This window comes from Ochotona princeps, chromosome 2 (assembly GCF_030435755.1).
Source record: "Ochotona princeps isolate mOchPri1 chromosome 2, mOchPri1.hap1, whole genome shotgun sequence".
Lineage (NCBI taxonomy): Eukaryota > Metazoa > Chordata > Mammalia > Lagomorpha > Ochotonidae > Ochotona > Ochotona princeps.
This window is the reverse complement of record NC_080833.1, coordinates 77,976,863-78,001,928: the sequence shown is the minus strand read 5'-3', so window position 1 is coordinate 78,001,928 and position 25,066 is coordinate 77,976,863. Positions and strand designations below refer to the sequence as shown.

At 47.2% G+C, this 25,066-nt stretch overlaps 1 protein-coding gene across 1 annotated transcript in view; it reads left to right on the top strand.

Annotated features, from left to right (window-relative positions):
* Positions 1–774: 774 nt before the first annotated feature.
* The window catches only part of TGFBR3 (transforming growth factor beta receptor 3), a 198,771-nt gene continuing 174,479 nt past the window's right edge, over positions 775–25,066 (top strand). The window contains exon 1 of the mRNA XM_058659133.1: positions 775–1,106. The gene's annotated coding sequence lies outside the window, so the exon portion shown is untranslated. The remainder of the gene's footprint in view (positions 1,107–25,066) is intronic.

The window sequence follows — 25,066 nt, the reverse complement described above, 5'->3', positions numbered from 1 at the left end:
CAACGGGCCTGTACGAGCCGATCCAAAGCCGGGAACCAGGAACCAGGAACCTCTTCCGGGTCTCCCACGCGGGTGCAGGGTCCCAAAGCTTTGGGCCATCCTCGACTGCTTTCCCAGGCCACAAGCAGGGAGCTGGATGGAAGTGGAGCTTCCAGGATTAGAACTGGCGCCCATGTGGGATCCTGGAGCGTTCAAGGTAAGGACTTTAGCTGCTAGGCCACGCTGCTGGGCCTGGGGCTCATTTCTTTAGGATCCAGGATGCACCCTCAGCAACCAGCATCTTTGGAGATTATGATGGCCACCCGAGGCAAAACAAAAATGAATGTGTGCATAGAATGAAGGTGTGCGAGGGAGACCGAGCTGCGGAGTGGGCAAGCTGGCACGCTCACTTTACTTAAGGCTCTACATTTTTTTTCTATCGAGCCAAATAACGCCCCACCTCCTCTAGACAGCTCTGCTGGGTATCCCTCTAATCCCCCATCACCTTCCATTCCTCTCTATTCCTTCCTGTGGACAGGGGTGCTCGTGTGCAACCCGGATCCGTGCACGCTGAGCCCGGCCCTGGCCCCGGCCGGCAGTGTTCAGGCTCCCCTGTCTGTTTTCGGCTCGCAGCCTCCTGGGCCCGCAGGGAAGGGCTGGCCAGAGCAGCGCGGGGCTCATCCATCAGCCCCGGAGCCGAGGGGGCGGAGAGAGGAGGCGGGGGTGGGGCGGGGCTTAGGGCGGCCGGAGCCCCTTCCCCCCGCGCGCTGATTGCTGTGGCGCTCTGCCCGTCCCCGCCCGCGCGGGAGGGAGAGCGGGCGCGTTGGGCTCGGCCCGATGGGGGTACTCGCAGCTTGCGGGGACGCCGAGCCGCACTGTCCTCTCGGCAGCCAGTGAGCGAGGGGGACTGAGCCTGCGCGGACCCCGCCACCTGGCCGCTCACCCGGCGCGGTTCCCGGAGCTCCCGGCAGGAGGTGAAGGCGCCCGGCGGCTCCGGATGGCGTAGTTGCGCCGCGGCGCAGCAGCTGCTGGAGCTCTCGGCCGCCCAGCGCTGGGCGGGGGAAACTTTGGCTCCGCGTCCCTGCAACTTGCCGCGGCTGAGGTCCGCGGGGCGCGCCGCCTGCGAGGTACGTGCGGGTCGGCCCCGCGCCGCCTGACCGGCAGTCGCCGCCTCCGGGGCCGTGCGGACTTGTGCAGTCTGCCCGGGGCCCGGTGCGTTACGCGGGTTGTCGGTGCGCCCGCTGTGCGGCCCGGAGAGGGCGGCATGGGCCGGGCGGGGACTTGAGGGGCCGGCGGTGCGGGGAAGCGGCCCCCTCAGGGCTGGGCAGCGCTCGGGGCGCAGCGGCGCGCTGCGGGGTGAGGTGAGGCGGCGCGGGGGAGGTCGTCTCCGCACCCTCCTGCACTCTGGGTTCCGCGGGACCTTCCTTGCTGTGCGGAGGGTGCCGGCCTCGCCCCCCTACCCCGGCGCGTGACAAGTCGCTGGGCCAGGTTTGTGGTGGATGTGCGCTCCGCCTGCGCCCCTGCCTCCCCTAGGAACCCACGGCCGCACCCTCGGGGTGCTGTGCAGCCAGCCCGGCGCCCCGCTGTCAGTCCGAGCCGCGCGTCCCTGCCGCGTTTGAAGGCTCCTGGAGTGTATTAATTTGGTTGGCACACACTCGGGAGTCCCCGACTATGGCTTAGGAGAACCTGCGTGCACACTTGGGCTTATTAGGGCATCTGTCCCACTTTCCAGAATCCCGGAAAGAAAAGAGGCGGCGTGTCAAGCCCGGGTTCATCATGACCTTGGTTGGGGTGGAAGCTAACGAACTTGATGTCCGCGCGGAGGGCCTGGAGTAGAAATTCGCTCTTTCACCCGAGCTGGGGAAGTAGTGGGAGGCGGAGCACCGGCTCCACAGGTTACTGCCCCCGGCTCAGGTGCAGGAGCGAGGACTGGAATACTAAGCGCTGCTGCTGGAGTCCCTGGCTGCGGACCAGCAGCTGAGCGCAGGGACCCCTGGGCTCTTGGGAGTGACAGCTGCGAGGGGGACCAAACGTGTTCTGAATTGCGCCCCTCTTCGAAAAAGTGAGCGGCTTGGGAAGAGAGAAGTCTTCCCAAGTGGCAAAAACACGTGTCAAGCCCCGTTAGCCTGGAGTCAGGGGAGCTGCAGCCTGCAGACTGCCAGGGGTGAACCCACTGCTCCCGTGGGGGGGACAGGTAACGGGTTAAGCTCCGCTGCCCGCCACTCTTAGGTTCGGGGTCTTGCTGGATGCTCACATCAGCTGTATGGTGAGAAACACTCTGCATTGCCCCCTTTTATAGATGCTGGAAGTTAAGTTGCTTTGCTTGGGATTGTACGGAACTTTTTGATAGTTCTTACTCTGTGCTAGGTCCCTCACTAGCCGGAGACCAGCAAGTGGCACTCGCTTTTATGAGTCTGTGTTGTCTGGCTGCGGGAAGCTTTCCTTGTGAGTTGAGTACTGAGCCTTTGAAATGCGTGTGAGCTATCTGCAATGAGTTTAGGAGGTTGTATAGACTGGGGATGCCAACTACAGCTTCTTTGAAATTGGCTCCAGATAATTATAAATAGAACTCTGACTCATATTAATTAACGTGGCACTTCAGTCTTAATTTCTTTTAGTAATTGCCCAGACATTGTTGATCACCATTACTTGGCTTCCCTAGGAAACAGCTTGAAGTTGGCACGGGAGGCAGGGAAATAATTCGTACCCCCTTAAGAGCTATTAAAGTGAAATTGATTTGGTGCTATTGTGTCAGTTCGAGGATGTTGCTGTGTTTCTTGATGTTCTCCACTTTGGCTTTAATTCTGCATTGTTTAGTGTTTCAAGGCTTCAGTGAATTTGTTTTTTTGGCCCTTCAGTTTTTCATTGTCTGCCTTAATTTTTCCTGTTATGATGGAATCTGTCCATTACAGGGCAACCTTGCCTACCGGCTGTTGACTCAGCTCTTGTTTTTAAAGATCACCACCTTGCTTTTGAGCCCCAGGGACTTCAAAAACAATCCCTCGGGAATTCATTGTTATTTTGACTATTAGCCAATAGGGGGAGCAAAAACACTCCTGAGGTTCATAAGGTGCAGAAAACAGTTTTGCGGATGTTAAACCTGCATTTCCAAAGTGGCAAGTTGTTTTAGCTTCAGTAGTCCAGGTAACTAGCTTACTTGCCTGGTTTCCAAAGGGAAATTGGTTTTAATTTCCATAGATTAATGTAAGAAGTGCCATCAGGACATTTATGGCAAGAACTGTATGTTGACTGCCAAGATGTTAAATATACACACACAAGTTTTTTTCCCCCACAAGAGATATGTATCTAAAACAATTGTATGTAATTTGGATAATATCTCAGTCTGTGGCCATCCAGAAAAATACATTGTGGGTCCTTTTGTAGTGGTCTTCAGTTTCTCTGTTGCAAAAAAGTTGGTGTCATGAATTTGTTGTAAAGGAGTTTGGTGCGTGAATGACCCTGTCATCATTATCTTCCGTTTGCATTTTCCAAGCATGAGGCAACAAAGCTGTGTTAATCCCGTGTTAACAGCCGTTCTGCTGCGCGTTCTTCAGTGCGGCTTATGTGCTAGTGCAGGTTGGGTATGCTTGAGATCAAAAGTGTTTAGAATTTATTTTTCCAGACTTTGGAATATTAGCTTATACATAAAGAGATACCTTGGAGAAGGGACAGATATCTGAACACAAAATTAATTTATGTTTCATATACAGCTTCTACGGATGATCAGAGGTCATTTTATACAATTTAGTGCACCTGGGTTTCCGACTGGCCCATCACATTAGGTCAAGTGTGGAATTTTCCACTTGTGTCATTTGGGTACTCAAAATGGTTGTATTTTGAAGCATTCCAGATTTTGGGTTTTGGATTAGAGATGCTCAACCTGTACAGGGATTGCTTAGATGTATTGTATTTGATGGTAGTATAGGTGTTACGGATACCTGTACCTGTGCATATGTGTGCAAATAATATTCAAGAATTAAATATCTTGGGCCCGGCGTGATAGCATAGTGGTTAAAGTCCTCACCTTGAATGTGCCGGGATCCCATATGGGCTCCGGTTCTAATCCCGGCAGCCCCTCTTCCCATCCAACTCCCTGCCTCTGGCCTGGGAATGCAGTTGAGGACGGCCCAAAGCTTTGAAACCCTGCACCGACATGGGAGACCTGGAAGAAACTCCTGACACCTGACTTCGGATTGGCTCAGCTCCAGCCGGTGCGGCTGCATGGGGACTGAATATCGAATGGAAGATCTTTCTCTCTGCCTCTCCTCCTCTCTGTATATCTGCCTTTCCGATAAAAATAAATAAACCTTTAAAAAAAAGAATTAAATATCTTGCTTGGAAAACAGTCTTTAAAACTGACTTTTAGCAAAGGGGTTTTAATCTTTGCAGTATTGTAGGCTAATAACCTTTGTTGTTTATCATGTACTGTTGATTGAACTCTATGTCATTTGCCTAGTCAGGTCAACTAGACCCTATTTTACAGTAACCTGCAAATGTCGTCCCTTCTTTCTGAATCTCAGCCTTGCTGTTGGGTTACCAAGTAGCATTTATTTGGGATTTGATCTTCCCCGCTGCTATGTGGTTTATCTAATCATCAACACATTACCCATCGCTAGTCCTCAATAGGTTGGTGGGTTCTCATCTTGGAATTTGAGAAATAAGCAGTTCTCATTCAGTTCTCTGGTAGTAGGGGCCCAGGATGCCCTAGGGGTGCTTGGGAACTTTGTCATAGAAAGCCTTGAAGGATCAGCAGCCTTGGTTTTTCTGAAGGGAACTATTGTCTCCTCCACCCTTTTAGACTCCAAAGAATTTCTCTCTCTTGGTTGTATTTTGTAAATGTCAGGTGGCCCTTTTTCTTTGAGGTCAAAAGCTGGGCCTGTGAGCCTGGAGAACTCAAATGCCCTTGATTTCCAAGGTTATCCCCACTGACTTCTTTAGAAAGTGATGGCCGATTTCCTAAGTTCATATATCTGTGAAGGATTCTGATGTTACATTTTAAGCTTAGTAGACCTAACATCCAGGTTAAGGGGTTACAGTGCTGTAATATTTTCCCTGGATAATTCTGCTCAATGGTCATTTTGAATTACCACTCCCCCATTCGTGACAGTTTGTTTTGAAATGCATTTTTTCCTGTCTGTTCGTTGCTATGGATAGAAAGTTGTAATTGTCAGATTTACTTCTTAATCGAGGATAGTCTTTGTTTCTAGCAAAGTTCGGTGGATTCTTTCCTTAGCTTAGTCTAGAAAAAGAAATAAAAGAAGCTGAGAATCTTTGGTAGCTAGAGAAGTTTTATTTGAGAAGTGTACAAATGAATGTGAAAGGAAGAAGGAAGGGTTGAAAGCACATTCCAGGAGAGATCCAGGAGGTGAGGTGTCTCCTGAAAGGAGAGAGACTGACCAAAGTTTCTGGAAGTGTCTTGAGTTCTTAGTTTCCCTGACCCCTCCTTGTCTGGGAGGAACCTGCGGAAGACCTTCCCCATTGGTAATCTTTAACCAATTAGGAAGTGGCTGGGCAATTCCTGTGTTGCCCACTTGAAGGCGCTGTTGGGTGACTGACAAAAGATAAGTTTCTTGACAAACCATATATGTACTAACATGATACAATGAGAGGGTGGTCCAGGGAGAATGGCCTCCCAAGGCTTGCCCTTGGACCTCACACAAGATCTTAGCTAGTTTTGGTGATCTAACTCTGTTTTTGCTTTAATATTGTGTAAGTGGTTTAATTGCCAGTTTGAGCAGTCCAGTGAAATGTTTTACTTATATTTTCAAGCTTATTGAAGATATTTAAAAACTGTTACTATTTGAAATGTGTATCATTTGAGTCTTTAAAAAATGTATCAGATGCATATACCAAGAAATACACATATGTGTGCATATAAGAGATTTTTTTTTTTGTCCTGTGATCATGTTTATAATCGACACTTGAGCTAAGAATACAGCATTACTGGTGCTGCAGTCCTAAATGCCAACCCTTGTCCTTTTCTCCTTTTTAATGTGGAAAAAAGGAGAGTAAATTGTCATTTACAGGAGAGTCACAAAGCAATATTTACAGCAAAATGCCAAATGATAAGACAATGATACAATTTTTATGCTCTGTTAAATGCAAGTAAGAAAATATATGATTTGTGTCTTTTTGGATCTGACTTGTTTCAGGTAGCATGACCTCCAGTCGCATTCCTTTTGTTGTGAATATCAGGATTTCATTCCTTTTTTATAGCTAAATAATATTCCACATTTTCTTTTTTTTTTTCCCCCACATTTTCTTTATCCAGCCATCATTTGGTCTCATTCCATATTTTAGCTATTTAAATTGACCTGCTGTAAACCTAAGGGTGCAGGTAGCTCCTTGGTATGCTGATTTCGTTTCCTTTGGGTGTATTCCCAGTCATGAATAGCTGGGTCATGTGTTAGATACACTTGTTTTTGTTTCCTGAGGTCTCCACCCTGTCTTCCATAATGATTGCACCAGTTTGAGTTCCCACTGACAATATACTGGAGTACCTTTTTCTCCCAGTCCTCCCCATCATTTCTTGTTTTTTGATTTCTGGATGGTAGCTGTCCTAACTGGGGTGAGGTGATACCCTGTGGTGTTTTTATGTGCATTTTGCTGATGGCCAGTGATCCTGAGTTTTTTTTCCTGTGTCTGTGGCCCATTTACATTTCATCCTTTGAAAAATGCCTGCTCACATCCCTTATATTTAATTGGGTTGCTTGTTTTGTTGTTGAGTTCCTTCAGGTGCTTAGAGGGAGCCGTTAGCTTCAAAGCAATCTTGCATTGCCATTAGGAATATGGGCAGTTTGGAACAGAAGAGAGAATCTGGGTGAAGCTAGCCTTGAACAAATAATTGTGAGCGCTTCACAGACTGACTGAGGGCCCTGGTGTCATTGGAAGAGAATTAAGTGCCCTGAGATTAATGGCCAACATTTCTCTGGTTCTGTATCGTCAGAGTAACACTTGGAATGATAGTGGTGCTTTTTTGTAACAATCCATAAAGCACAGCTGTTGCTAATTTGTTCCTTTCTAGTCAAACTATAATAAATCCCATGTAGTTTGGAAGAACCTTCCAAAAAGATCCATCTGCTGGCCTCTGTCCATTTCTGGCTTTATTATTTTCTATCTTTTGAAATAGCACGTTTGTTTGTTGAGTGACACCAGGCTCCATTCCCTCCACTTGCATCATCTTTGCTTAAGATTTGGTCCGGATTTCCCAACATTTCCCCCTCCTGCCTTACAGAGTGGTGACTCGGATCTCTTGCTCTCTCTGTCGACATGTGTGCACGCTGTAGTGTTTGAAGCCATGTTCCTGTAAATGCTCTGTGGGGTTACACGCCTTTAGACTTGACGTTACACTTTTTATTCTTCAGTTCTGCAGGCTCATGATCAACACGCATCACTGCTGATGAGGGGTGGAAGCCATGTTTAAAAGCTCCAGCGCCACATCACACGTGCTTCCAGACCATCCCACTGGAGCTTGCGCAGAGATCATTAAGGGGAAGGGACAGAAAGGGTTAATGCCTCTCTTGCCTGCTGCAATTCCTTTCTGTTGAAAACTTACAGTTTCGAGAGAGGACTCTGAGGAATATGGAGACTTTGGCAAAGTTGACCTTCAGGACCTGCTGTCAAGCTGTTGCCATGGTACCAACTGAGCATTAAGCCTGAGACCTTAGCTCTTGCTTCCTTGAGGAGGAAGGGCAGCAGCGTTCCCTCACCCCACTTCTGAGACACCGATCCCCAGGGAAGGGCACCTTTAGAAATGGGGGCTTGCTGCAAGGGGACAAAGCACCTGCTCTTCTGGCCTTGCAGGCACCTAGTGCCATTGTCTAGGTTGTGTGGAAGGTCAGGAAAACACACCGAGGTTGATTAATCCCTGGAGAAATGATCCTTAGAAAGCTGTGCCTGTAGTTTGGGGTTTCTGAGCTTTGCTGCTGATCAGACTTCCTGGGGAGAAGGTGTGTGACAGCATGATACGTGCAAGAGGTCCCTGCCACCACACCTGGGGCACCACGTGGGCCAGCCAGAGGGTCTGGCAGTACTTTGGATTTTTTTTTACTTGATTTTCTTTTTGAGATTTATTTATTTATTGAAGGACAGAGTTAGAGAGGGAAGTGAGAGGCAGGGAGGAAAGGTGGAAAGGGGGGCAAGAGAGAGAAAGCGAGAGCATAGGAGGGAGGGAGATGTTTACTTTTCTATCTATTGGTTTACTCTCCACATGGGCACAGGAGCCAGGAGCTTCTTCTGGATCTTCTGTGTGGGTGCAGGGGCCCAAGCTTGGGGTCATCCTTCAGTGCAGGGAACTGGATCAGAAGTGGATCCGTCGGGACACAAACAGGTGCTCATATGGGATGCCTGTCTCTCAGCAGCCTAGTCGCCTGTGCCAGGATGCCAAAGCTTTCAGTCTTATGCTAGTGGAAACTTGATTTCTCTGGGGGGATGGAGAGAATTCTTTTGGGAAGTATCACCCTGCTGGCATTGTCAGTGGCTCATGTTTTGACAGTGCGATATTGGTCTTTGGCTAGAAAAATACACCGGGGGGCTGTTGGCAAATTTAATTTCCTGATGAACCAACTGTATAATTGCTGAAGTGGAATGTGGCCTCTTTCATACTTGGAAGGTTATTTGAGGTGAAACCTTGAGATACTAATCACAGGACCCAGCGTGCCTGCCTTGGCCTGAGGACTCCTGCGGGCGCTTCGCTGTGCTGGTGCGAGCTACCTCTTCTATGACTTTTTCTTTAAGATGAAGTAGCCTCACATATTTTCTGAGCATCCAGGAAGAATAAGTGGCCTGTTTTGTTGTAATAGACTTTGTGCAGGCAACTGGCAAGTTAACGTCAATTTGGAGGGAGAGCACCCTTGAGTCATTATATACATTTTGCATCATCGCACTGTAAGTAAGGTCTTCCCTATGTGTGTGGGAGAAGTTTCGGGTCTAGATGGGCATGCTTACTATTGTTAGGCTCTATTTTCACTCAAACCTTTCTGAACTGAAATTCCTACTTGTTTTCTTATGTTTATGATTTTAAAGAGATTGTTAACTCGTCACATCTTTGCTATTTGCCATGTGAATCATGAAAAATCCTTAGGTGAACAGTGCATTAAGAGTGACACCCTTGGGCCGGGCACGGCAGCCTAGGGACTAAAGTCCTTGCCTTGCACGCGCCGGGATCCCATATGGGTGCTGGTTCTAGTCCCAGTGGCCCCGCTTCCCATGCAGCTCCCTGCTTGTGGCCTGGGAAAACTGTTGAGGACTGCCCAAAGCCTTGGGGCCCTGCACCTGTGTGGGAGACCCAGAGGAGGCTCCTGGCTCCTGGCTTTGGATCGGCTGAGCTCTGGCCATTGTGGCCACTTAGGGAGTGAATCATCAGATGGAAGATCTTTCTCTCTGTCTCTCCTCTCTGTATATTTGACTTTCCAAGAAAAATAGAATAAATATTACCAAAAAAAGGAGTGACACCACTGTCTTTTTGTTTTGAATGTGTTCTGCTCATCATTCACTGCATTCCAGTTGTTGTGCAGCCATTGGATGCATCCTGTTTGTAGCACATGAGCCAGAGGAGAAATGACCTGCCAGCTGCATGTCGCATGTTTTTCTTCGTGCCCTTCTCAGTGACACCTTGATTTCATTATCAGAGTATGCGCAAACTAAGATGTTCAGGCTTTGACTTAGTTCAGTGTGTGGGCTAACAAAGGAGTTTCCTGTGGAACCAGTTCTACTAAATTCTTGAAAGTGTCTCCAGAAAGTCTTCCATATAGATGCCACTCCTAGGAGGGGTTCTGGTCCTGTTTGAATGGAGGGTAGCTGAACACCAGGCAAGACCACTGTTAGGTTACTTGGGGGAGGGGAAGCTAGGCAAGCGAGGAGGGTGTCAGGTCAGAAGAAAGTTCACATTTGCATAATAACAAGGGAGTTCAAATGTTGTCTTTGAAAGGAATCATGTATTTCAAGTAGGAATATAGGTGAGGTTTGCAAAAGAAATTTTGCAGAAGTTGAGGGTAGTTGGCAACTTTTGCAACCCCAAAGATCCTGTTCTCCAAAGCCAGGAAAAAGCAGTCTGTTTCTGATTATGTATTAGAAAAACTGGGAATATTGAGCCAAGAGAAATGATCATTTGGTAGTTGGGTTGCTTTTTTGTGGAGGGTAAAAGAGAAAGGACTGTGGACTCACATTTGAAAGAATCTGCTAGTTTTTCTGTTGGCTTATTATTGGTAATTAACAACAATGTTAGGACCAAAGACTTTTGGGGGCATTTTGGTGCAGAGGGTGAAGACACCATCAACGATACTTACAGCCCATATGGTGCTGGTTCGAGTCCCGGCTGTTCTGCTTCCAGTCAAGCTCCTTACAGCAGAGAATGGTCTAAGTTCTTGGGCTTCTGCACCTACCCACATAGGATATGCTGAGAAAGCACCTGGCTCCTCTTTCAGGCCTGGCCCAGCCCTGGTCGTTGCCAGCATGGAGAGTGAACCAATAGATGGAAGACCACTGACACTCTTTTAAATCAGTCTTTAGACTAGATTAGGTTCCTTTTTGCTTTTCTGAGAGCAACCAGAGGGTATTAGGCAGCTTCTGGGGTTGGCGCCCAGTGTTCTGGGTCCAAGCTTGAGTTTTGGGTCAGGCTTTCATGCTGTCCAGTGCTGTACACTAGAGGCTCCCAGCAGTCGCACCTGCTGGTTGACACTGGTTTTCTCACGTGGAGTGCAAATGTGGACCCTGTGCTGAACAGCATCTTCTGGGGGAGAATACGCAGGGGGCTGGTGTGAGAAGACCGTGGAGGCGAGAAGGCTAAGACGTTGACCGTGTGTGGGTGAATGTGTTGTCCCCCAGTGGCCCCTGTCAGAAGCAGCTCGCCTTTCTGAATGCCTGTGGCTGGTTTCAGGTTTAGTGGCGCCACGGGACCTGGGTGTCGACTAAGAAATCTCCTTTCCCCTAGCAGAAGCTTGGCCCCAGCAGGCCTTGTTCCGCTTTCTCACACCTTACACCTCCACAGGGTGTTGAATAAGACTTTCCTGATGGTGCGAAGCTTTGATGCCCTCATTGGCTTGTCAGGGCTCTTGGTTCTGTTCTCACCTCCCATGGACTTCTGCTGCAGGTGGGCTCCCACGCCCACCCTGTGGTGATGCGGCGTGGGAAAAGAGCAGGTGGCGCCATTCTGTGCTGGCTCACAACATCCTTGCTCTTCTGTCCTTGGTGCGCATGCTGTTTGACTCTCACGCTGCTCCCACCCTGCGTTCCTTTGCTGCACATCCCTTCTTCCTGTGTGGCCTCCCCTCCCGCTGCCTCTGGAGGCCCTGTTATTCAAGGTACCCTCTGTTGTTACTTCCTCCTGGCAAATGTTTCTTTTTGCCAGCTCGTGAATGCTGTTTTCTTCCCCTGGCAGCTTGTGGACTTCCCTAGGGCAAGGCGGAGTTTATCTCCTTTGTATCTTGGGTGTGTAGCATGCATCTGTGCTGAAAGATGCAATGTCAAATTGAATTCTTTGAGTCAGTTTCAGTTCTGCTAAAATTCTGGGGAAAACTCAAATTTAACCAGTCTCCTGGAATATAGCTATAGAGAAGATGCAGACAACCCACTGAGAATCATCACACTTAGGGTTACAGTAGGGCTGTTAGAAATAATCATCTCACTCACTCAGAAGGTAAGAACAAGCTGCAAGGTGAGGGGGCCTGCTGGGATCACACAGCTGGTGGGCGGAGCGGCCTGTCCTGTCCCTCTGCAGTCCAGTATATCTCTCCGATCAAGCCTAAGTCGGATCCTATTATTTTTTTGCTCAACGGTCCCTGACTTAGAGCAAAAACTACAGTTGTGACGGTGCTTGCTGACGCTAGCCAGTCACTCTAGGCTGCTGGCTTTCTGCTCTGCCCCACCTGGTTGCTGTTCCCTGTGTGTGTCCCACCTTCTCTGCCTCAGGGCCTTTGTTTCTGCTGTTTTCTTCTCTCACAGTGTTTCCCAAATAGCAACATAGTGCATTTCCTGTAGATCCTTAGGCGAAACCAAGATGGACACCTTTGCATTCTTTGTCCCTCTGCTTTGTTTTCTCAGCATCTCTCTCTCTCTCATCAATACATCTAATTCGGGACTGGCTCCCCAGCTACAGTGTGACCTTCACAAGGGCAGGGCTCTCTATGTGTACCTAGCTCAGTCCTGGCACAAAGAAGGCACTTGATAAACATTTGTGGAATGGATAAGTGAGGGAGAAGAGGCAAGATTTTATGGCTTTCTTTGACCCCCAGCTAAACACGCTGAGGGCATTAAGAAGGGAAGAACCAGCAGATCTGTCTGGAAGAATGAGGATCTGATTCTGATAAGCCTCGGGTAAGACCTGTTAGATAAGAACACTGATCTCTTTTTAATTGAGTGACGGGGGCTCAATTACAAGTGGTTTGGAAAGATTCTGCTTTTCCTTTAACAGGCGTGGGCTTGCCCCTGATTCTCTTCACCTGTGGTTTGCACTTTAACCCCTTCGTTGACAAAGATGAAAAGTAAACACGGCATTAAAGAACAGTGCTGGGGGGTCTAGGGGAGCGGGCAGAATTTCCTGTGGTCCTGACATCTGCCCTTGGTTCTGAGCTTACCCCTCTGGGAGGCTCACAGTACCTTCTAGAAGTATGCTGTGTTTGCGGGGAAGGGGGCAGGACTGGGCTCCAAGCAACAGTATTAAGTCTTCCAGGCCAGTTGAGTTTTGCTTTGAAGTTCACATATCTTTGGAAAGAAATGTTGGTTTTAGGCAAAAAAAAAAAAAAAGACATCAGAGGAAGAATTTGTTTATAGTTGAATTACCATTTTAATTTTGAAGCAGCGTTTGAACCCTCTGCAAAGGACAGGGAACTGAATTGAAATTCCTCCTTTCTCTTGTCAGGGATGCCACTGAGAAATGAGACAGGTGGGGTCCTGTCCTGTAAAATCAGTCCTGTACATCCAAGCAGCAGGGACTCCAGACCTGAAGAAGAGTGAGGTTGCTGTGGGTGGCGGTTCTAGGGTGTGAGGAACATGGTTGTGTAGGTGGAGGAGTGAGGCCGGACTACCCTGCCTCTTACTAAGAGAACCTCAGTATGGCTCCTCCAGGGGCCTCCTTCTCAGGCCAGGAAGCCCAGCCAAGGAAGCCAAAGGCTTAGGAGAAAGTTGTTGGCTATGTACAAAGCCAGCAGTGTCATTTGGCCCCAGGGTTCAAGACCATCAGATAGAAAACAAATGGTTTCATGTGTATTAAGAGTTCTCGTGACTACGTAGTCACGACCCTAGCTGTCCCTTGCTGAGCCCCAGCAGTACTTTGCCCATTAGGCATGGAAGTTTAAGTTGTCTATAGTTTCATGTGTGGAAACAGCAAGGCAGAATGTGAATTCCCCATAGGCTGTGGGGAGCCCCGCATCTTCCAGCTGCACTGGATCCCCCAGGATGTTCCTATCCCAGGGCTTTTGTACTTGCTATTTCCCTTGCCAGGGATGTTTTACCTTCAGCTACTGGCCAGGCCCTGTCCCTGGACTGATGGTCAAGTGAAACTTCTGCTTGAGATGCTAATTCCTGTATCTGAATGCTGGCTCCAGTCCTGGCTGCTCTGCGTGCCATTGGGCATCCTGCTGATGATGTACTTGGGCTGCTGCCACCCATGTGGGAGCTCTGGATGGAATTCCTGGCTCCTGGCTTCTACCTGGTACTCTTCTCTTCATTTTCTAGTTTATATGCTTTGTTTATTTTTCTATGTCAGGGACTTCCTGTGTATCTCCCCTGCCATCTTCTTAGATGATAAAAACAGGGATGTGTTTAGTTAACTGTTGTCGGTTCCCTGGGCAGCACCCGCCACTGGATAGATGCCAGCAAATATTGATTGAATGAATAAATGAAAGCAGAATACAGCTGATCAAAGCTTGACACCATGATTTCAAAACAAAATAATTTGTTCCTGTTGTCTGACCCTGTCAGGCTGTCCACCACAAGAACGGGACTGTCCAGGCAGGGTGTGGTTGCTGCCTGCGTGGTTTGGAGATCAGCCACAGTCTCTTCATTGCTTCCCCGCCCCAGGATGTTGGTTGGTTGTGAGGTTACGAGCACAGTCTGTGCAATTACAGAGGCCCGTACTCAAATTCTGGGGCCAAGACTTGTTAGCGACCTTGTGGTTGCTTCGTACTCACTCTTGTCTCTTTGGGTTGCTGAGAGGACTAAATGAGGAATCCTGAAGCTTGCAGTGTGTGTTCGAGGATGTCTGGTGGGGTCAGAAGAAACCAAGGCATCAGAGCTGGGGCTAAACCCTCTAGCAACCACGAAATCCTCCCAGAGCAGTATGCAGACAAGCCTTGGCTGTGCTGCCAGCTAGCTGTGGGACCGTGGGCCGGTCTTTGCCTCTTTCTAATTCTTGGTTTGTCAACCTGTACAATTAAAGGGTTTGAGTGGGTAGCTAATTCCAACATGCAGGGTAGGAGATAACATGGGGCAAATTATTCCCAAGATGTTCAAGAGACAGTGTTGGCAGTGGGATGGGATTAATCAGAAGTGGCTTTGGGGAAGAGATGAGACGATGTGCTCACCACTGATGTTGCTAGAATGAGTAGCTCTGACCACATCCAGGTCTTGTGGGTGCTTGCATTGCTGCAGAGCTATTGATTTAACTGTTTTTTTTTCTTTTGCGTACATTAGCATCTGTTTAAAATAGCCTATAAACTCTTAGTAGTTGATTGACTGTTCTGATGACAAAATGAGTGTTTTTCCCAGATAACAGTTTCCAGGACTGTTAAATTAACTTCTACCAGCCGGCACATGATCGTGCATTTCTGATTTCTACAAGGGTGTCTGAAGCCTCATTTTCTGGGAGGAATTCAAGATAATGACAATTGGAAGTCAGGTATCAAATAGTATGTTTTTGTATCCAGTCTGCCGTTAGAGATGATGGAGATGAGGGCCAGAATGTTGTCTAAGCCTTGTAATGAACATTGATGACGGAACTCCTGCCTTTTTATTGCCGTGAGAATATTTGCAGTTGTTTATTATTATTATTTACAGATTTATTTATTTGCGAGGCAGGGAGGGAGGGAGAAAGACAAAGCATGAACACGAGAGATCTTGTATTCACTGATTCATTTGCCAAATGGCCACAACAGCCAGGAGCCAGGAACACCAGGGTGGTGGGAGGCCTAAGTGCTTGGGCCATTTTCCATTCTCTTCCTAGGTCTGTTAGCAGGAAGCTGGACTGGGAGTAGAGTAGCCAGGACTCAAGCTGCCATTCTGGTATGTGATACACACGTGAGGCCTCAGTGTTGTCTCAAGCATGGAGTCCCTGCCACCCACAAGAAAGACCTGGACTGAGGGCCTGGCACCCTGTTTCAGCCTTGCCCACCATTGCTCACCCTTGTTCTGACTACTGTAGGCACTTGAGAAGTATACCAGCATATGGCCCGTGTCTTGCTCTGCCTCTCAAAATCCTATGGGTGTGCGTGAGTGTGTGTGTGTGAATTTAATTTCTTTTAAGAATCCAGACCCTTTCATGGTTACCTGCTACTGCCAGAAATTAAGCCCAAAGCCCTTCACAGGGACCACTGATACAGAAGATAAGTGTGCTAAGAAGTGTTTGCACTGGCTTTGAAGTATTAACATTTTCTGTAGCTAAACTCCTGAGCCCTTTCCTTACCGCATAATATGGGTTAAATAATTGAAATATCTGCTGAGTGGCTCACCTCACTCCAAAGAAATTATGTTTCTATTTAAAGTCTGAGAAGAAAAGAAAAAAACAACTTGATCAGAATTAGCACACTGTCTGTTGCTGGAGTGTTTATTCTGGGTGAATATTTTTGCAGAATCGCTGCAAATGTAAATATGTGAAGAAACATTGTCACAAGTCCTGCTGTGCACGGAACAGTCTAGGGAGGTTTGGGAGATGTCACTTCCCCAGAACTGTTGTCTTCAGCAGGTGCTTGCTAGGGGTCTGATGGGTAATAACCATTGTCCTGAGATTATTCAGGAATTGCTGAACATGACTGGAATAAGTGCAGCTCCCTGACTTAAATGTTGTGGATGACTGCTAATTGTTGATTCCAGAAAGCTTGGTTGGTGTGGTGGTAGTCCTAGGCTCAGTTCTGCAGTCCCTGGCTGTGCACCTGCTGCTAACTTGAGAATCACAGTAGAACTGAGGAGGGTCAGCCTGCCAGATCCCTGTTACAGAGTCAGAGGCATCAGTCAGAGGCATCATTATCATCTAGGCATGGCTTCACAATCTTATGTGTCCACAGTTCTCATGTGGACGCATGTTGAATTTGGAATCATCATTTTTTTTTGAAGTGATGAAGGGGATTTTTGCAATTCCAAATGATAACTCTAATTTCAAAATGAATACAGAATATTCTATGAACTGTTCATCTTGCTGCTGGTGGTTTGCAAATCTAAGTATATTTTAACTTCAAGATAATGATGGCTACCATCTTTTGGAAGCAGACTCAGTGGAGGCATGTATTGCTTTAGGTATCACCTCCTATTCTATTTTTTGTGATGTGACCAAATATTGTTACAGTTGGATGGCTGAGATAGTTTTAAGTCCTGAACCCACAAAGTTTTGTATTCATTCTTGCTTCAAAACAGACACCATTGTAAGTGATAAGCAACAGATGCCTTGGATGCAAAAATGTCAAATATATTGGCTCTTGAAGCATTGCAGGAGTGGCTAAACCATCCCATCTAGTTGGTGAATTTGAACTCTCTCTTATCTTTTAGCAACCTTGTGAGTTGTGTCCATGCCCCACCTACCTTTGCTGTATTTTTAACATTTTAAAAAACAGCTTTATTTATTTTCATTGGAAAGGCAGATTTACAGAAAGAAGGAGAGACAGAGAGAAAGGTCTTCTGTCTGCTGGTTCACTCTCCAAGTGGCTACAATGGCCAAAGCCGATCTGATTCAAAGCCAGGAGCCAGGAGCTTCCTCCAGTTCTCCCATGCAGGTGCGGAGTCTCAAGGCTTTGGGCTGTCCTCGACTGCTTTCCCAGGCCACACAAGCAGGGAGCTGGATGGGAAGTAGAGCAGTCAGGACACGAACTGGTGCCCATATGGGATCCCAGTGCTTGCAAAGAGAGGATTTAGCCACTGAGCCATAGCGCCAGGCCTTGTTTTAACTTTTATTTTTTAACGTGCTGTATTTTTCTCTGTTTTACTTGGGAGGGAGGTCTGTGGCACTTGGACTTTTAAGGCCTGAGTGCAGTTGTCCTCAGTCCCACATGCCAGGGCTGGATAGGTAGAATGGTTCTGTGGGCCTGGAGGGAGGTGGGTGGGGCGCTGGAGTGCAGCCTAGCCGAGCGTGGGGGGAGTGGAGCCTGTTCACCTCCTCCTGGGGGGCCCTTTGCCTCTCTTCCTATTGGTCTTCCTGTGAAATTCTGGCCTACTAAAGTGGGTCTAATCTTTTTCCTGACACTGGCAGCCAAAATGCACTAGGACCTTAATTAACCTTGGTCCCCAGGATTATCAATCTCTTTGATAGAGACAGCCTGCTAGTTAGAAATAATGATTGCTTTGATATTGTGCCCTCCCAGCCTCATGTGATTCTTGCAACTACCCTGTGATGTAGGGGAGTTGAGTTACAGAGGAGAAAACCCGGGCCCTGTTGGATCTATACCTGTGACCTTGCTTGCCTGACTGGTTGCTGGACTCAAGGCCATCGTGTATTCTCGGCCTCCTGCTCGATTCAGTGTGCAGGGAAATCTGTCAAAACCCAGTAGATCAGCCACTGCCCTGCTTGGACCCCTTCTTGACCTGAAACTCCTTCCTAGGCTTTTGGTCCCACTGTGTCTGCCTCCCGTGGCTTTCCCCACGTGGCCTTAGAAACGTCTGCTTAGCCTCAGCTTGCTGCCCCTGTTCCTTGCAAGCTCTTACCATACTGTGTGATTCTGCTTGTCCTTTAGAGTGTTTAACCTATTGTGTGATTACATATTTCTGATGATGTATCTGTGTGTGTCACAAGTCCTGCTGTGACACACAGGTTATAAGCCCAACAGGACAAAGAACATGTCTCTTTGCCTGACCCATATAGCTACATTACCTGGCATCAAGTAAGCTTTGAGTAAAGATTTGTGGAAAGAAGAAATGGGGTTTGAGAAATTCAGTGTCTTGTCTGAAGTAGTACATGATACTACTTTTACTGGGATTGGAGGATGCTTTGAAAGTTTGTGGGAAATGGAATTAAAAGCAAAGTTTCTTTTGGTGCAGCGGATGTTTGAAATTCATGCCTCTGAGGGGGCTCCAAGAGGTTCGTGGAAAATGCATGGTCTGAAAAGGCCGCATGGCTTTCCTTTGCTTGCATTTTCCACGAGCTCTTCACAGGACCTTCCCCTGCCCTGTGTGGCAGGACTTTTGGTTCCTTTGTTCACGGCTGTGCCCTTGGCTTCCTGGCCAGTGCCTGGCACAAAGCAGTCAGTATTTGCTGAAGATCGATAGTGCTTGGGTCTGAGTCCAACAATCTCTCCTCTAGATCTGGGACTTTGGCCCTTTTTGTGCCAAAAGTGCCTGTAAATGAAGATGGGGAATGCTCCAATTTTCCTGCAAAGTTAAGAAATCCGAGAGTAGCTATTGTGACTCTGGGAGGCAGCTTTGCTTTCTCTGTGTAGGTTTTAAGGGCATCCACTTGCCAGTTGACAAACAGCAGTATCTGTCCTACCTCCTGCAGATCCCCCCTTGTGCAGGCAGCCACGCCTGGAAATCGATGTCCTCCATCCTGCCTCTGTTCTGCTCCCCCGATTGGCGTACTACAGAGCCATCAGAGCAGTTCCTGTATCAGCTGTTATTTAACCATTTGCAGAGTTCACCTGCATGCAGACTAGCAACACCCTCATGATCTGTTAGAAAGCCGTTTTATGCTGAAGGTACCAAAAAACTCAAGTGTTAGTTGCTGCTTGGGTTTGGGCAATGGCAGTTTTTCAAGTCCATCCAATATATCTCTAGCCTTAAGGCCTTTACATACATTGACTATTTTCCAATCCCGACTTACCCCTCCACAGTTGGTGGTGAATCAGAGTCAGTGTTCAGAGTACAGCAGTATGTAGCTTTGTTCTTCGATCGACCCTTGGCATTTTCGAAGTTTGAAGTTCAGCTTTAGCAGGATGGTTTCTTTCTTATGGTTGCCTTCCATAGTCCTGAAGTGCAGGCATGGCTGTGGGTCGTGGTGATTTGTGTGGTGAGCGTGTCAGTGACATGGAAGGATTCTCCCTCTCTTGGAAAGAAGAAGAGGTGTTTACAGATTGACCACACACAGAGAGAAAATGGCACCTTGCCTGTGGATATGGACCTAAACCTGGGAGGTGGAGAGGTGGTCACGGGAAGGGAAGAGACCTAGTTTTTAACCATGATCTCTGGCCTGTTAGTTTAGGCAAGTACTGGTCTTGGATTTTGGGGTTCCTCCTTATCAATACAATCATATTGGTGTCTTCTAGCTTTTAGGACTTGTTGCTATACTTGTATCTTTTTCATGTCAGTTTTTTTTTCCCTTTAAAGATATATTTATTTATTTGAAAGGCAGAGTCACAGAGATAGAGAAGGAGAGGGAGAGAGATTTTTATCTAGTGGTCCATTTCCCAAATGACTGCAACAGCTGGAGCTGGGCCAGTCTGAAGCCAGGAGCTTCTTCTGGGTCTCCAGTAAGGGTGTAGGGGCCCAAGCACCTGGGCCAGCTTCCTGTACCTTTCCAGATGTATCTGTGTGGAGCTGGATCTGAAGTGGAGCAGCTGGGACTTGAACTGGTATCCATATGGGATGCCGGCACTGCAGGTGGTGGTTGTACCCGCTATGTCACAGTGCCAATCCTACCATGTTATGTCAAATTTTTAACTGAAAAATTGGTTAGGAGTTTATCATGATTTAATTATAATTTCAGGTCATCTCATGTAGATAGCCATACCTATAAGCTATGAAGGCAAAGTTAGTAATTTTTTGTTATTGGCTCTTAGCTTACCATCAGACATCCATTGTTTTTTTTTTTTTTTTTTCTGTTGGTCACAGTTCTCCTTAAAGATACAGCAGGAATTAATCTTCATGAACTAAAGAGCTCAACCCAGAGAATAGAGTTCCCCAGTAGTTCCTTTTGAGCATTGGGTTAGTTGTGTTTGGTGCAAGAACTCGGTCGAATGGGACTCTTCAGCCAGCCCGCCTGAGCTGGGCACTCTGCTGGATGGTGGGAGCCTGTGAGCCTCCTGCTCAGTTTCCTGGTCTCAGAAATAAACACAAGGGAACTTGGAAACAAGCAGAAGTCATAGTGCAATCCTGTGATTTTTGATTCTGTTAAACCGTTAAGGACTCCCTCAGAATTTTTTTCTGTTTATTTGTGGTTGCTAAATGTGCTCACACCCTTTGAATGGGACACCTTGCTTGAAATATGGGCAAGAGACTGTTTCACAGTAGCCCCCAAATTGTGCTTTCTCAGAGTGTACTAATGCGTATTTCTAAAGAAATCGTTTGGTGGTTTAACAGGTCAAACCTATATTGCTAGCATCCCATATGGATGTCAGTTGAGTCCCAACTGCTCCACTTCCAGTTTAGCTCCCTGCTAACGTGCATAGAAAAGCAGTGGAAGCTGGCCCATGTCCTCAGTTGGCAGTGCGAATGGGAAAGAGCCTCCCAGCATTGCTCTAACGAGGGAGCTGAGCCACAAGCAGAGGGTTTGGACACGATTGTGTATAAGTCTTGGTGGAAACCAGGAGTTCAATCGAAGGGGAACCGCTCGCTCCCCCTCTCATTCTCTTCGGTGTTAGGATGCTGTCACCATGTTGGGCTGAGGAGACAGAAACCCCTGCAGTTTATTTTCTTTTTGAACAAGTCGCATTGTGGTAGGACTTCTAAGCCCAAGGCAGAAAAGCTTTCTCTTTGTTAGAAATGGCAGTGTGCAGTTTCAACTTGTTGGAGATGTTTTTGGATCCGGTGTGAACTAGCTGCGGTTTGCCTTTGGGCATGAAGCTATTTGGCTTGGCTCTGTTCTATCTGTAATTGCTGCATTTTAATAATTGCCCAATATTCTTGTCAGCAATTTGCAGTCTATATTTTTTAATAGAACCGTTTGCTTTTCTTTTCCGCAGGTTGCTTGGGCCCCTGGCTAAGCCCCTGGATTAACACGGCAAAGTCCCGCGGACCCTCAGCCTGTTAAATTTCCCCAGGGCCTCATGCTGTTTGTGACCCGCAGCCCTGAACAAATACTTGTAGACACCATCTTTTCCTGAGAGCTTCTTTCAGGGCTTGCTAGATAAAGATTGTCTAATTGTCCGTAGCATTTGCTTAAATAGTATATTAGTTTGTTCAGAGTTGTTTTTCTCCCTGTCAATTAAAAAAAAATATTTTTTTGAGGCAGAGTCTGAGGAAGCTCCCATCTACTTCTTCATTCCTGGAATGGGCTGGACTGGGGCTGAAGGAGGGAGCTGGGAACATAGCCCAGGTCTCCCATGTGGGTGCAAAGGGCCCATACTACTTGAGCCTTCGCCACTATGTCCCAAGATATGTGTTGTCTGGAAGCTGGAATTAGGAACTGGAACTGAGAGGGGGAATCCAGGCCCTTCCATGTGGGATGTGGCTGCCTTCCTGGCATCTTGACCACTAGACCAAATGTCGATTCCAGAAATCCATTTTCGTTTTTAAATAAAAAGCTGAGCTAAAGTCTTTTTACTGTTGTTGAGTCCTTACATTAATAGATTTCCATTTTACCTAAGGTGGTATAGAATTAGGTAAGAGAATTGTTGGAGGGGCTGGTGGTATGGCATGGGAGGCTAAACCTCTGCCTGTGGCACCAACATCCCATATGGGCATGGGTTTGAGGCCTGGCTGCTCCACTTCTGATCCAGCTTCTTACTAATGTGACTGGCAGTGTAGCACAAGATGGCTCAACCACTTGGGTCCCTGCTGTTCTTGTGGGAGTCCTGGATGGAGTGCCAGGCTCCTGGTTTTGGCCTGGCCCACATCTGGCTGTTGTGGTCATTGGGGCAGTAAACCAACAGGTAGAAAATCTCTCCCTGTCTCTCTTTCTGTCTCCTCTCTGCCTTTCAAATAAATAAAATACATCTTTTCTTTTAAAAAATTAAGATGTAATTATTTAATTCTTAACTACTGTAAAATCAGTTACATCTCATTTACTGCAAAATAAATATTTTAGGAGATGAGAGAGAGAGAGAGAGAGAGAGAGAGAGAGATAGAAATAGAAAGAGAGAAGCTAAAGAGTAGAATAATTGAAAGGACATTTCCAGCCAAGCAAAAGCACAAGTCACTAATGGCATAATGGTCTTTTCTCAAAAGCTGGTTAAGCTAGAGAGACTTGAACCAACACGCAGAAAGGGAGTGCTGGCGTCACAAACACTGGCTTGACACGCTGCACCACAACACTGGTCCTACACTCCAAATTCTTTATCAGGATAAATACCTTGGAAAAACAGAGAAGTAATGATAGCTAACACTTATGGATGGATTATTGTGTGCTAAGCACTGTTTTAATGTTTGTGTGTATAAAATAAATCCTCCCAGAAGTGTCTTACCGTGGTGCAGGTTCGTTCATGAGGAGTAATCTGGGGGCTGGCACCGTGGCATAGCAAGCTGAATCTCCATCTCTTAACGCTGACATCCCATATGGGCACATGTTGGAGTCCCAGCTGTTCCACTTCTGATCCAATTCCCTGCTAATGCACTTGCCAGATCAGTGGAGGATGGCTCAGGTTCTTGGGCTCCTGTGCCCACACGGAGACCTGGAAGAAGCTCTGGCTTTGAAGCAGCCCAGCTCAGGCTGTGGTGGCCATTTGGGGAGTGAATCAGCAGATGGAAGAGCCCTCTCTGCCTCTTCCTCTGTCACTGAAACTGCCTTTCAAATAAAATATTATATTTGGTGGGTGGCAGGTGGAGCTATGTGGAGTACTGAACGCCAACCTGATCCATATTCTACATACCCTAGGCTGTTTGTCACTATCATGTTCCAAGCTGGAATTAGAGTGCCTCCTGCAAATGTAATGACCTTAAGAAACTCCGGAAATTATTTCTTAAACATTATTTATTTGGGAGACATAAAGAAAAAGAGGAGAAAGTGAGAGAGAATGAGCTCTCATCTTCAGGCCTATTGCTCAAATGTCTGTACCAGCCCCTGGGCTGAGACTGGAACAGGGAGCTGGGAACTCAATCCAGGTTGAGATTCTAACGATTAGAGCCATCACTGGTGTCTCCCACCGTCGTCTACCTTTGTAGGAAGTTGGAAACTGGGTCATGGGTGTCTTAACTCCTAGGTTAAATGTTTACCCCTAGGAAATTCTGTTTGAAATTAGGACTTCATTGTTATGGTCCTAGAGAGGTTAATAGTTGAAGGTGGTAAGAGACACAGAAGGGGATTTGGTGAGCTCCTGCTGCCTCAGGCTGCAGCCCAACAATCACTTCTTCCCCCCGCCCAGCTGGATCGCCCTTCTCACAGGCAGATAGTATTAACACTGAGAGGAGCTGTTTTAAGTACTTAACACTTGAGGCAGTGAGTTAGGAGTGTTTAATTAGAAGCTTATTTCACTGATTTTTCTATTTTTGTTCTGTCTCCTACACATGCCCCAGCTGGTTCTGTCTGTGAGGGTAGCCAGCAGCCCCTGTGTGTGGTATTTCCGTGCTGACGGTGACAAGGCTGTGGCCCGCTGTTTGAGATGGGGGCTGAAAGCTGCACCTGCCTACATCCTCCGGGGTTTAGATCACATCCTGGTTGTCTTTGTGCTCTTACCCCGTTGTTGGATGCCTTTGATTGCTGATGGGTAGGAGCGCCTCCAGAAGGAGCACCCCCAGAACATGCTAGGCGTGCAGTAAAGGCTTGCTCAGTTGGGCAAGTTTGAGCTGTGCTAGCCTAAGCGGCTAAGCGATGGGGCTGTGAAAACCACAGGGCAGTGTTGAAGTTAAGCAAACCATGCCAAAACTCTGCTTTGAGACTGGGGTAGGAGCAGCAGGGAGGCCTGGACTCTCAGTCCAATTACCAGTGTCCCAAGTGAGGCAGACAGACAGGGAAGGCTTTTTGGTCTTCTTTTTCTTAAAAAAAAAAAAAAAAAAAAAGCAAAGAAAGAAAGAAAAATTTGGAAGGCAGAGCCACAGAGAGAAAGGGAATGACAGAAAGAGATCATCTACCTGCTGCTTTCACTTCCCAAATGGCCACAAAGGCCATGGCTAGGGCTGGGTCAGGCGAAAGACAGGAGCGTGGAACTGCATCCAGGTCTCCCTCGTGGGTGGCACGGGGCCCAAGCACTTGGGCCATCCTCTGGTGCTTTCCCAGATGGATTAACAGAGAAGTGGATTGGAAGCAGAGCAGACAGGACTTGAACCTGCATCCATGTGGGATGTCAGTGCCATAGGCAGCAGCTTTACCTCCTGTGCTACAACAACACTGTCCCCTCATCCCCCACAGCCCCCATGAAATGTCATTGGGCAGAGAAATAAGAACCTTGGCTTTTTGTGGTTCTGTATTTTTGCAGATGGAGTCTCAGTGTAATATAATTTGATCCTTGTGATAACCCTGTCATTATGACATTAGATTGAGTCTCTAATCAGAGCTATTTGTGCTTCCCGGATGGCACTAGGGACCATGTGTATCAAGTGTCACTGTTTACTTTTGTACCACAGCTTAACTGCTGATGTTCTGTATCACATGTGTGTCTTGAGTTTCTTCTGTATTCCTAAAAATTGCATGTAAAACTGAAGATTTTAAAATGTCAAGTAAGCATGTAATTTGTGAAAGTATATTTGCCATAAAGACCCTTCTTAGTTAATTACCACTTGGCTTGGCATCTATGAGAGATTTCATTCTGTCTTATAAATCTGTTTATTTGAAATGCAGAAAGAGATAGTGAGATTTTTTTTTTTTTTACTGGTTCACACCTCAAAAGGCTATATTAGTTGACATTGGGGTAGATTGAAGTTGGGCATGTAGAACACCATTTGGGTCTCCCACGGGGGTGCAGGGGCCCAAGGACCAGGGTCATCTTCTGTTGCTTGCCCGGGTGCATGAGCAAGGAGCTGGGGTTCAATGGCAGGACTAGGTCTTAAGCTGGGGCTCAGATAGAAGATGTTGTAAGCAGTGGCTCAAACCAGTCCACCACAGAGTCAGACTGAAAAATATCTTGTCTGATCTGTTTCAGAGATGATT